Source organism: Salmo trutta, chromosome 20, assembly GCF_901001165.1.
Source record: "Salmo trutta chromosome 20, fSalTru1.1, whole genome shotgun sequence".
NCBI lineage: Eukaryota > Metazoa > Chordata > Actinopteri > Salmoniformes > Salmonidae > Salmo > Salmo trutta.
This window is the reverse complement of record NC_042976.1, coordinates 12,364,158-12,376,925: the sequence shown is the minus strand read 5'-3', so window position 1 is coordinate 12,376,925 and position 12,768 is coordinate 12,364,158. Positions and strand designations below refer to the sequence as shown.

Here is a 12,768-nt window from a genome sequence, read left to right as displayed (position 1 = left end):
ACTGCTGCAGGGGAGGAAACATGGGAGATACTGCTGCAGGGGAGGGAAACATGGGAGATACTGCTGCAGGGGAGGGAAACATGGGAGATACTGCTGCAGGGGAGGGAAACATGGGAGGTGCTGCAGGGGAGGAAACATGGGAGATACTGCTGCAGGGGAGGGAAACATGGGAGATAGATACTGTTGCAGGGGAGGGTACATGGGAGATAGATACTGCTGCAGGGGAGGGAAACATGGGAGAACTGCTGCAGGGGAGGGTAACGTGGGAGATAGATACTGCTGCAGGGGAGGGAAACGTGGGAGATAGATACTGCTGCAGGGGAGGGAAACGTGGGAGATAGATACTGCTGCAGGGGAGGGAGACATGGGAGATACTGCTGCAGGGGAGGGAAACATGGGTGATGGATACTGCTGCAAGGGAGGGAAACCTGGTAGATAGATACTGTTGCAGGGGAGGGAAACCTGGTAGATAGATACTGTTGCAGGGGAGGGAAACCTGGTAGATAGATACTGTTGCAGGGGAGGGAAACATGGGAGATAGATACTGCTGCAGGGAGGGAAACGTGGTAGATAGATACTGCTGCAGGGGAGGGAAACGTGGTAGATAGATACTGCTGCAGGGGAGGGAAACGTGGTAGATAGATACTGCTGCAGGGGAGGGAAACGTGGTAGATAGATACTGCTGCAGGGAGGGAAACGTGGTAGATAGATACTGCTGCAGGGGAGGGAAACGTGGTAGATAGATACTGCTGCAGGGGAGGGAAACGTGGTAGATAGATACTGCTGCAGGGGAGGGAAACGTGGTAGATAGATACTGCTGCAGGGAGGGAAACGTGGTAGATAGATACTGCTGCAGGGGAGGGAAACGTGGTAGATAGATACTGCTGCAGGGGAGGGAAACATGGTAGCCCTAGTCTAAAAAGTGCTACGTGCGTCATAAATGTGGAAATTGTCATTCAGTGTAGAAGTAGTGATTGCAAAGCACTAATACCTTGCCTGCTTCTCAATGTTCGTTCTAAAATCTAAACGAGCACTTACGTGTGTTCTTTAAACTAGCATGAACCATGACTGTCCACCAGCCTTTCTCATCTCTACAACTGAAAGGACCCATTCTTCTCTAAAAAGGAGGGCACTTTAAATTGTGTGAGAGGTTAATGCCATCAGCCTTACATTGCGTTTGGTAGATGTCCGGACTGAGAACATAGGATAAATCTCACTGCGTTAAGGAGACTGAACTTTAGGTAGACCTGGGGTACTTTGCTAAACCTTTCTCTGCTTAGGGGTGTGTGTTATTGAACCAAAGAAACTGATTTATCAGAACGAGGCCCTGTACTACTCTTATCGGTGGTGGTCTGCTGCTAACAGGTATAGTCATGTATTGATCCTCTGGGAATTGGCTCACTATGAAACCCCAACATTGTGCATTTTGATAAATGGCACCCCCCTGACCCCAGAGACATGGGGTTGAACATGCACTATGCATTGGACTTGCTTTAGAATTCCAGATATATTTAAGATCCCTTGTAAAAGGGTAATTTGGTGTTTCAAACTCCAAATGTAGGCCTAAATCTATTCGATGTGTCCGTATGACTTATGACCAATACACACCACTAAGGTTTTTGGTGTTCAACTTCGGACTGTATCTTAATGGTAAAACTCAACCCTGAGGCATAGCCAGCAGATCCAAACCACTTGCTTACAGCTACACTAGGGTCAGACAGACTTTCTGTGTAGATTAAGACGCTAGCGTGAGATATGGCTCGGAATATGTACCTCAATCCAGAGATGAGAAATGCGTTGTACTCCGAATTGTCCCATTAATCCCAACTGTTACACAGAGAAGAAAACGGTCCTTTTCCTCCTCATGCTAAGTAGCATCAGCCATAGTGCAATTTACAATTGCAAGCTAGTCGGATCTGCTGGCGCTCCTGAGGCTTTGAATGTGTTGATTGTGTTTCACTGCTGTGTTACCCTTCTCAGAAGACACAACCCGACCAACAACCCCCTACCATTGCTCCTTCTCTAACGAACTACCTTCCATCTATCTTCCTGACACACCTACGTCATACCAAATCATAGTTTATTGGTTGCGCACACAGATTTGCTGGTGTGTTACAACAGGTGCAGTGAAATGCTACTAACTAAATTTTACTAACTCCAACAGTGGATTATGTGTCTTGCAAATAAAATACAAATACACTAATATATATTTTTTTACATTTAACCTTTTATTTAACTAGGCAAGTCAGTTAAGATCAAATTCTTATTTATAATGACGGCCTACCCCGGCCAAACCCGGATGACGCTGGGCCAATTGTGCGCCGCCCGATGGGACTCCCAATCACAGCTGGATGTGATACAGCCTGGATTCGAACCAGGGACTGTAGTGGCACTTCTTGCACTGCGATGCAGTGCCTTAGACCGCTGCGCCACTCGGGAGCCAAAATCAAAAGAAGAAATCAAGAAATTACAGAACAGGTCCAGTTAACCATCCAGAAGATGGGGGTGTATATCAACTCCATCTCCTCTAAACTCCTCTGTCACGCTGAGATCCCATTCAAATGGATTCTGTTTGTAGTGCCACAGTCGCTGCATATTTAAAGGCCCTCAGCTCAAAACTTTGTTGATTAAATAGACGGTGCGGGAGATAAAAGATGTGACACTGAAATAAGCTGTTGTTATTGTTATGCTGCTGCTCATCTCCAAGTTGCTATACAATGCACACACACACACACACACACACACACACACACACACACACACACACACACACACACACACACACACACACACACACACACACACACACACACACACACACCATGTCCATCACAAGCTGCTATGTTAATCACATCACAGAGGGGTTGCTGTGACCTCATACCAGCTCCTCTCTCTAGAAGCTTCCTTCCTTCCACAGTTAGTTAGAACTTCTAGCCCCCTGTCCTGACCCCAATAAGGAGCTTGTTGGTTAGAACTTCTAGCCCCCAGTACTGACCCCAATAAGGAGCTTGTTGGTTAGAACTTCTAGCCCCCAGTACTGACCCCAATAAGGAGCTTGTTTGTTAGAATGTCTAGCCCCTGTACTGACCCCAATAAGGAGCTTGTTAGTTAGAACGTCTAGCCCCCTGTACTGACCCCAATAAGGAGCTTGTTGGTTAGAACTTCTAGCCACCTGTACTGACCCCAATAAGGAGCTTGTTAGTTAGGCCGTGCCTGCCCCTGTACGGACCCCAATAAGGAGCTTGTTAGTTAGGCCGTGCCTGCCCCTGTACTGACCCCACACCATGCTCATCTCCACACTACATACAACCAACTGCCAGGTCTACACACACACACACACACACACATATACACACGCAGGCACTCACGACTATTAACTACATCATGCTCCCTGACTCGCTCTTGTCTTCTGTTCCTGTAAGAGGGCTTCCTTGTGTAATTAACAGTTCTGATATCCCCGTGACGCCCTCAGCTAACCGACATCTTACTTAGCAAACGATGACTAGATAAATCGATCAACCAATATAATCGTCCAATATTATCGGCCTACCGATGTAAGCCTTCCAGAATGGGTGTGGTGGTTTGACGGTGAGTAGCTAGCCACATCGTATTTCAATAGGTAAATAATCAAAAGTACATTTCACCAAGCAAGCAGCCCTGTCCTCATCACATTCTAATTTTGCTGCATTAATATTTTCAGTCATCAGCGCATGCCATTTGCAGTTGAAATATATAGGCAGTACATTTTGTATTGGATAACACTGTAATTGACATTATGGTTTCAGTAAGAAAACATTGTCAGAATGAGCATCTTGCGTGTGGTTGTTACATTACGGTCACAACCACCTGAGGTATAATTAGAATGGTCATATCAAGCTCTCATTGCATGTTGCCATAAAGTGTTTCTTTACATGACCTTTGACTGTTGTAAAGCACTGTTGTGAATCTACTAATACAAAATGCTGACATCTAGTAGTGACATTACAGGGCTCCACAGTGCCACCATTTTACTTGCATATGTGCCTAAATATTTTGCTGTGCAACTTGAACTTGTATTTCAGAGCACCAGTACTCCTAGAAAAATGAAGGATTCTAGCTTTATTACCTCAAATATTTTTCATTGTGCTCCCAAACTTCTTTGTGTGCTCCTACATTTTTCAACTTAGGCGCACACGCGATCCAAGAAAAGGTATGTTTTTCAGTCCACCTCTGAAAAACAATATATTGGTAATTGGTCACTTTTTCCTCCTTAAAATCGTTATCGGACCCAAAAATCCCATATCGGTTGGGCTCTAACAATGACACCCACAGCCAGTCAGGGTTACTATACAAGCGTGGAGTGAGACTGTTTCAAAAGCAATTGATATAAAGGTATCCTCATTAACCTGGCTCAGTTAGTCTTCAGACTGTGATAACATCCAGATATTTCTGCAGTCTCAAAGCTGTGGGAAAGTGTTTCACCCATATTGGTGTAAAATAGTAGTTGGACTATGGACAGCAGTTGGATAGCTGGCAGTATACTGCTATAGCCTAGCTAAGGTGTGTAAGAAGGATAGCGTCTGACTTTAGGCAGTGAAGTAAAAATGGTCAATGCAGATAGTCCGGGTAGCTATTTGGCAGTCTAATGGCTTGGGGGTAGAAGCTGTTCAGGGTCCTGTCGGTTCCAGACTTGATGCATAGGTACTGCTTTCCATGAATAGCAGAGAGAACAGTCTATGACTTGGGTGGCTGGAGTCTTTATCAATTTGTAGGGGCTTCCTCTGACACCGCCTGGTATAGAGGTCCTGGGTGGCAGGGAGCTCAGTAGCACTGCCCTCTGTAGTGCCTTGCTTGTCGGATACCAAGCAGTTGCCATACCAAGCAGTGATGCAACCAGTCAAGATGCTCTCACTGGTGCAGTTGTAGAATTTGTTGAGCAGTACAGTAGCAATTTAAGAGAATAAGGTGGACAGGAGGCAGGAGGCACTGTCTGAGCAAGGGATTTTTTTGGGGGGGGAGAAGCTGCTAACTTCCTCCTATTCTATACATTTTGCAATGGGGCTAAACAGAAATGTGCAGTTTTATAGCTAATCTATTAATATTCTACACATTTAGAATTGTGCATTTTTAAAGCTAATTTCCAGCAATTCTATACACACTGCCATGGGGCAGAGAGAAATATTTTCAATTTTCAATCTAATTGTGCTATTCTTCACATTTTGCAGTGAGGCTGAGAGAATTTGACATTTTTACAGCTTATTTCAAGTAATTCAATATTATTTTGCAAAGGGTTATGACCTGTTCATGTAGGGAGGGAGGGGGGGTTGACCTTCAGGGGGCCCCCAACCCTAACAAAAATAGTCGGGGGGGGGGGCGTAGTACGCCATTGCAAGGAGGAGTAATAGGCTCCTGTACTGCTGCTGTCAGGCAGAGAAAGGAAGTGATTTAAGTCAGTCAGTACCTAAGGTGATGGCTGGCTGCCTGGCCTGTTCAGGCTCATTCTACTGGACAGCTGTGATTTTGCGTGTAAATTAGCCAGCCTAGTAATTAAGGGAATCTGCTGCTGCACAAGGTCTGCTTTCCAAATGATGGCCTATTCCTTTAGAGCACTACTGTTTGCCAGGGCCCATAGGCCTCAAAAAGTACTGCAATATATAGGGAATAGGGTGCCATTTGGGACGTAGACTAGGTCTAGCCTACTTAATATTGGCCATAGTGAGACAGCAACGTGAAGAGATCGTGGCTATGTCCGAATACCCGTACTTGCGTTCTAAATAGTAGGGATTTTGGGTATGCAAAAACAGACTTTTATAGTATGTGAAATTGGTTAAATTGAGCTTGCTTTATATGCCAGGATTTACGAATGGAAGGAATTCACACAATTGTGCATTAATGAGGCATTCTCAGTATGGATGAGCCTAGTATGTTATTTGTTTCTGCTTTCGTTTTTACTAAACAGTGCTTTTCTAAATATTATGTAGTACAATTATTACACAGCATGTAGTTTTAGTAAATAGTATGCAAGACAGATTTCAGACATAGCCATTGTCTCTTTTTGCACACGCTAGTCAGTAGGCGGCATATATGAGGGTGCTTGTTATTCATCGGAGGCATTACTTGCTAGCATTATGCTGAGCATGCCTTGTGGATAATCCACAAAGGTAGTTAGGAGAGTCTTATTTCTGCCTTCCTCCAGCAGTCTCCACGAGGGAGGTGTAATACATGGGACTGAGTATCATCTCACTACAATGAAAGCAAGATCTCTCTATCAGCTACCAGTAGCTGGCCTGTAGGAACAAGCTCTCTACCAGCTACCAGTAGCTGGCCCGTAGGAACAAGCTCTCTATCAGCTACCAGTAGCTGGCCCGTAGGAACAAGCTCTCTATCTGCTACCAGTAGCTGGCCCGTAGGAACAAGCTTTCTATCTGCTACCAGTAGCTGGCCCGTAGGAACAAGCTCTCTATCTGCTACCAGTAGCTGGCCCGTAGGAACAAGCTCTCTATCTGCTACCAGTAGCTGGCCCGTAGGAACAAGCTCTCTATCTGCTACCAGTAGCTGGCCCGTAGGAACAAGCTCTCTATCTGCTACCAGTAGCTGGCCCGTAGGAACAAGCTCTCTATCAGCTACCAGTAGCTGGCCCGTAGGAACAAGCTCTCTATCTGCTACCAGTAGCTGGCCCGTAGGAACAAGCTCTCTATCTGCTACCAGTAGCTGGCCCGTAGGAACAAGCTCTCTATCAGCTACCAGTAGCTGGCCCGTAGGAACAAGCTCTCTATCTGCTACCAGTAGCTGGCCCGTAGGAACAAGCTCTCTATCTGCTACCAGTAGCTGGCCTGTAGGAACAAGCTCTCTATCTGCTACCAGTAGCTGGCCCGTAGGAACAAGCTCTCTATCTGCTACCAGTAGCTGGCCCGTAGGAACAAGCTCTCTATCTGCTACCAGTAGCTGGCCCGTAGGAACAAGCTCTCTATCTGCTACCAGTAGCTGGCCCGTAGGAACAAGCTCTCTATCTGCTACCAGTAGCTGGCCCGTAGGAACAAGCTCTCTATCTGCTACCAGTAGCTGGCTCACAACATTCACCCCTGCCCAGACCCACCTGTTCACACCCCCATCTCCAGCGCCCATATCACTCATTGCCACATGGTCTCAAACTGCACTATTTAGTTTCTTTCCGTCACCCACACACTTTTAACATTTAGATAATAAAGCATTTGACCTTTCCATTGTGTTAACAATGGAGGATTGGTTGGCTTACAGTTTTAAAGTATACTTTTTTTCAAGAAGATTGACAAGAAAAGTATTGTCCAACCCATCGGGTATCTCGAAAAAAGTATTTGATCCCCTGCTGATTTTGTACCTTTGCCCACTGACAAAGAAATGATCAGTCTATAATTTTAATGGTAGGTTTATTTGAACAGTGAGAGACAGAATAACAACAAAAAAATCGAGAAAAACGCATGTCAAAAATGTTATAAAATGATTTGCATTTTAATGAGGGAAATGGGTATTTTCAATGCAAATCGTTTTATAACATTTTTGACATGCGTTTTTCTGTATTTGTTGTTGTTGTTATTCTGTCTCTCACTGTTCAAATAAACCTACCATTAAAATTATAGACTGATCATTTCTTTGTCAGTGGGCAAACGTACAAAATCAGCAGGGGATCAAATACTTTTTTCCCTCACTGTATGTCATGTCTTGAAATATGCAGACAGATTATAATTAAATTGATATTGTAATACTTCTGACAAATTTCTAACTCCACCCATAACTTTTGGACTTCATAGCATTCCCAGAATGCATGGATTATTGAGTCATTGTTAGTTTTACACTTTTGATGGTATAGAACGCCCTTCTTGCCTCGTTTCTCAGATCATTCGCAGCTTTGTGGAAGTTACCTGTGGTGCTGATGTTTAGGCCAAGGTAGCTATAGTATTTTGTGTGCTCTAAGGCAACAGTGTCTAGATGGAATTTGTATTTGTGGTCCTGGTAACTGGACATTTTTTGGAACACTGTTATTTTTGTCTTACTGAGATTCACTCTCATGGCCCAGGTCTGACAGAATCTGTGCAAGAGAGCTAGGTGCTGCTGAACCAGATCATCAGCAAACCATAGACATTTGACTTCAGATTCTAGTAGGGTGATGCCGGATGCTGCAGTCTTCTAGTGCCTTCGCCAATTTGTTGATATATATCTTGAAGAGGTTGGGGCTCAAGCTGCGTCCTTGTCTCACCCCACGGCCCTGTGGAAAGAAATCAACAAAGCATGAGAAGACTTTGCTTATATTTAGGTTTGTTAGTCAATCACTTCTGTGGATTGGGGTGATCAGTCCTTGGTTCCAAATATTGGCAAAGATGCCAGAGCTGAGGATGATGTTAAAGAGTATAACCAATTGGAATTTGTGGTCTGTATATTTTATCATTTAATTTAGGGTACCATCAACACCACAAGCCTTACTACAGACACCCTGGTTCAAATCCAGGCTGTATCACAACCGGCTTTGATTGGGAGTTGCATAGGGCGGCGCACAACTGCCCCACTGGCCGGGTTTGGCTGGTGTAGGCCGTCATTGTAAATAAGAATTTGTTCTTAACTGACTTGCCTAGTTAAATTAAGGTTACATTTTGATTTTAAAATTAAACCATTTAGTGTTCAGCGAAATAACAACACAATGTCAAATACAGGTAGCCTAGTCAAATAATTAACATCCAATCACATTAACCGTTACTCTCTCGCGGGAAACCTTCACTCTTGCGCAGACATGACAATTTGGAAAATAAGCCTCATCGAAATTGCAAAAAGCGGTTCTGTGAAAATTGTATTTAATCAAAAGCCACTGCCAAAATTTTGGGATTGGACTGCGCTCAGAGTTTCCTGCCTTGGCAAATCGCGCAGTTAAGACACTGATGCCCTTTGCAACCACATACGTATGTAAAAGTGGATTCTCAGCCCTCACTAGCATGACAACTAAATACAGGCACAGACTGTGTGTGGAAAATGATGTAAGACTGAGACTCTCTCCAATACAACCCAACATTGCAGAATTATGGACGTCCTTTCAAGCACACCCTTCTCATTAACCCCTGGTGAGTTATTCACAATTTTTGATGAACAAATAAGGTTTTATATGTAAGATAGCTAAATAAAGAGCAATATTATTGAATATTATTATGTGTGTCCTGGTCCTATAAGAGCTCTTTGTCACTTCCCATGAGCTGGGTTGTGACCAAAAATCACACACATTCTTATGTTTAATAAATATATATTGTGTGTGTGTGTGGCAGGCTTCCAATGATGGCAAAAAACAACATTTGAGAGTGTGCTGACCCTGGTGCTAGAGGGGGTACGCAGCTGGAGGTTGAATGTTTGAAGGGGTACGAGACTATAAAAAGTTTGGGAACCACTGGTTTAGTGTATTCTGATTTTCTATGGATTCTGTGGCTTCTTCAATTACATTGAGATGGTTTCTGATGTACTGTTCCTTCTTTTTTCTTAGTGTATTTCTGTAATGTTTTTGTGTTTTTCAATAGTGAAGGTAAGGTGTAGGCCAAGGTTTTCTGGGTCTCTGTTTTTGTTTGGATAGGTTTTTCAATTTCTATGTTAGTTTATTGCCTTCATCAATCCATTCGTCATTATTGTTCATTTTTTTAGGTTGTCTGCTTGAATTTCTTTGATTTAATACGGAAGCTGGAAAGGTCAAATCTACTGTTTAGGCTTTCTACTGCCAAGTTTACACCTTCACTATTACAGTGAAATGTTTTGTCCAGGAAGTTGTCTAAAACGGATTGAATTTGTTGTTGCCTGATTGTTTTGGGGTATGTTTCTACACTACTTTCCTTGCATCTATAGCATTCCTTAATATTTTGGAGTTTCTCTGGCTTTGATGCCTCAAGATTGAGTATTGCTCTGTTCAAGTAGACTGTGCTTTTGCTGTGATCTTATAGTGTCAGTGGGCTGACTGTGAACCCTCTGAGAGACTCTGGGTTGAGGTCAGTGATAAAGTAATCTCTGTTACTTCTGCAAAGGGATGAGCTGTAGGTGTACCTACTGTAGGAGTCCCCTCGAAGTCTACCATTAACCAAGCATGCGACAAAGCTGCAGGAGTTTTTGTTGGTTGTTTTGTCATAGTTGTTCCTAGGGGGGTATATTGGAGAGGTAATGCTGTCACCTCCAGGTAGGTGTTTGTCCCCCTGTGTGCTGAGAGTGTCAAGTTCTTGTCCAGTTTGGGTCGCCACAGTCTTGTACATGTCCCTGGGCCTGGAAATGGTTGATCTCCCCATCCAGGATGGAGAAGCTGTCATCATTAAAGTATGGGGATTATATTGGGGGATATAGGTAGCAGACATGAGGACATTTTTCTCTGTAGAGATAATTTCCTTTTTAATTTCTAGCCAGAGGTAAAATGCTCCTGTTTAACTAATTTAATATAGTGGGTTAGGTCTTCTCTATGCCAAATCAGCATACCCCCTGAGTATTCTCTGTTTCACACTTGGGAGTTTGGTGGATGGGACTACCAGGTGTGTGTGTGTGTGTGTCTCTCTATCTCTCATCTCTCTCATGCTTAATTGGCATGGGAAACATGTTTGCATTGCCAAAAGTAAACATTACTGTCACAAGTTTTAAAATAATAGACATTTCAAATGTTATATTATTGGCTATGTACTGTACAGTGTTGTAACAATGTGCAAGTAGTTGAAGTATGAAAGGGAAAACAAATGAACAGATGCATATAGGTTGTATTTACAATGTTCTTTGTGTTCCACTGGTTGCCCTTTTCTCATGGAAACGGGACACAAATCTTGCTGCTGTAATTGCACACTGAGGTATTTCACCTAACAGATATGGGAGTTTATCAATGTTTGATTTGTTTTCAAATTATTTGTGGGTCTGTGTGATCTGTAAGAAATGTGTCCCCAATGTGGTCATACATTTGGCAGGAGGTTCGGAAGTGTAGCTCTGTCTCTCTCCTCTCTCGTCTCTCTCGTCTCTCTCTCTCTCTCCATCTGTCTCTGTGGTTGTGTCTACACTTGATACTTACATGCTACTTCTGCTATCAGAATACGAAGATCGCACTGAAAAAAGGCACGTTTAGATGCTCAAAAGTTGCTTTGTGGTCTGATTGTGTTCAGATCTGGCTGGCCAGCGGGTGGTCAGGGATGCATTGTGTGGATTTCTCCTCCGTCTGGACACAGTCAGGCTACCGAAAGCACAGAGTGGGCTACGTCATCAGCACTCCTCCCACAAGTCTCCTCGTGTGTTTTGGGACCGAGAGGCACCTTTTCATTAAAACGTTGGAGGAAATACGCCACTAGTGTGTGAGGAACATGTTTGCTGCTCATAAATACTATTTTATTTTATTTTTTTACATTTTTTGCTTGGCTAGAGTTATGCTGACCCATTTGCAATCCCTTTTAGCGTTGCTTGCTACCTATAGAGTTTAGCTGGCTAGTTAGCTCCAGTAGTTAGCTACTGCCATCAGTTGTAGTGTTATCATATTTAGCCTATTCCACCATTTAATGAATGTATACTGGCATTTGAAAATAGCGCGGGAAAAGGGAATCAGGACACACTGGACACAGTAGACACATATACATGTAGATGTAGATGCATGACGTGTCCCGAAGTCTAGACACAGCCTCTCTCTCACTCTCTCTTTCTCTTGCTCGGTCTCTCTCGTCTTTCTCACAGGATACACGTTAAACAGAGATGATAAGTGACTGTACCAGTCCTTCTTTTCCCAAACTCCTCTAGAACATCATGCGAGTCTGTTGCTGGGGAAGGATTATGGATTTCATTATCATCAACCTTGAGGTGGAGTGAGCGAAACAAAAGCGACTCGACCATCCAATCCTCAGACAGTGACCAATGGCCAATCAGCCTCTGAAAGCCTTCTCTCAAACACAAGCCTATAAAAAGAGTTATCGGTTTCTGTAGCTTGGATAGATAAAGATGTCTGGATCTCCTCCTCTCCTCTCGTGTCCTCTTCTCCTGTCCTTTTCTCTCCTTTTCTCTCTGTCCTGTCTTCCTCCAATGTCAAACAGTACTGGCCAAAACAGGAAGTAATTTTAGTTCTATGCTAGTTTCATAATTTCTTCCCTTAAATGTCTCATTAGAGGAATGTGAATGGGAACCTGGATTGCCTTTGATTATCAAATGAACAACATCACATAAAAGCACACATTTCTTTGAGCTAGCTTCCCCACATCTCTCTGATTCAGAGGGGTTGGGTTAAATGCGGAAGACACATTTCAGTTCAATGCATTCAGTTGTACAACTGACTAGGTATCACCCCTTTCCCTTTTAAGGTAGTGTCTTAAGGCACAGCTCAAAGATTTCTTAAACTTGTTCCCAGACTATCGGCTGTGCTCTGCAGACTCCAGTTTCTACCCTTGCACAATAACAGAGAGACAAATAGCCCATTGTTCTATCTGCAGGTGTAATTGATACCAGTGTTTGTGTCCTTCGATGGGCCCCAGGATCTCCTGGCCCCTCAGCCTCCTGCCTAATCAATCAGGGTATTGATATCCCCCGTCCCTGGTCCCCTGGTCGATGAGTGCTAAGAGTGAGCACCTGACTATTAACTACTGTGTGGGTGGGGAGGTGTTGGATGACACACATACACTAACAACATTGTCTTGTTAGGTACATTGTAGTTTTTGGCCAAAAAAAAATGGTTTTGTTTTTGGTCAAAAATACTAAAATCACCATGAAATCTGCAAAAATAATTGTTTCATTTAGAAAATCTGTTCACCAAGTATTCCACACATAAATACAAAAATAGACGTGACT

The 12,768-nt window shown here is 43.5% G+C and overlaps 1 protein-coding gene across 1 annotated transcript in view; it reads left to right on the top strand.

Annotated features, from left to right (window-relative positions):
- LOC115155560 (NEDD8-conjugating enzyme UBE2F) overlaps positions 1–12,768 on the top strand; it is an 83,707-nt gene that overhangs the window by 35,799 nt on the left and 35,140 nt on the right. The window lies entirely within an intron of this gene.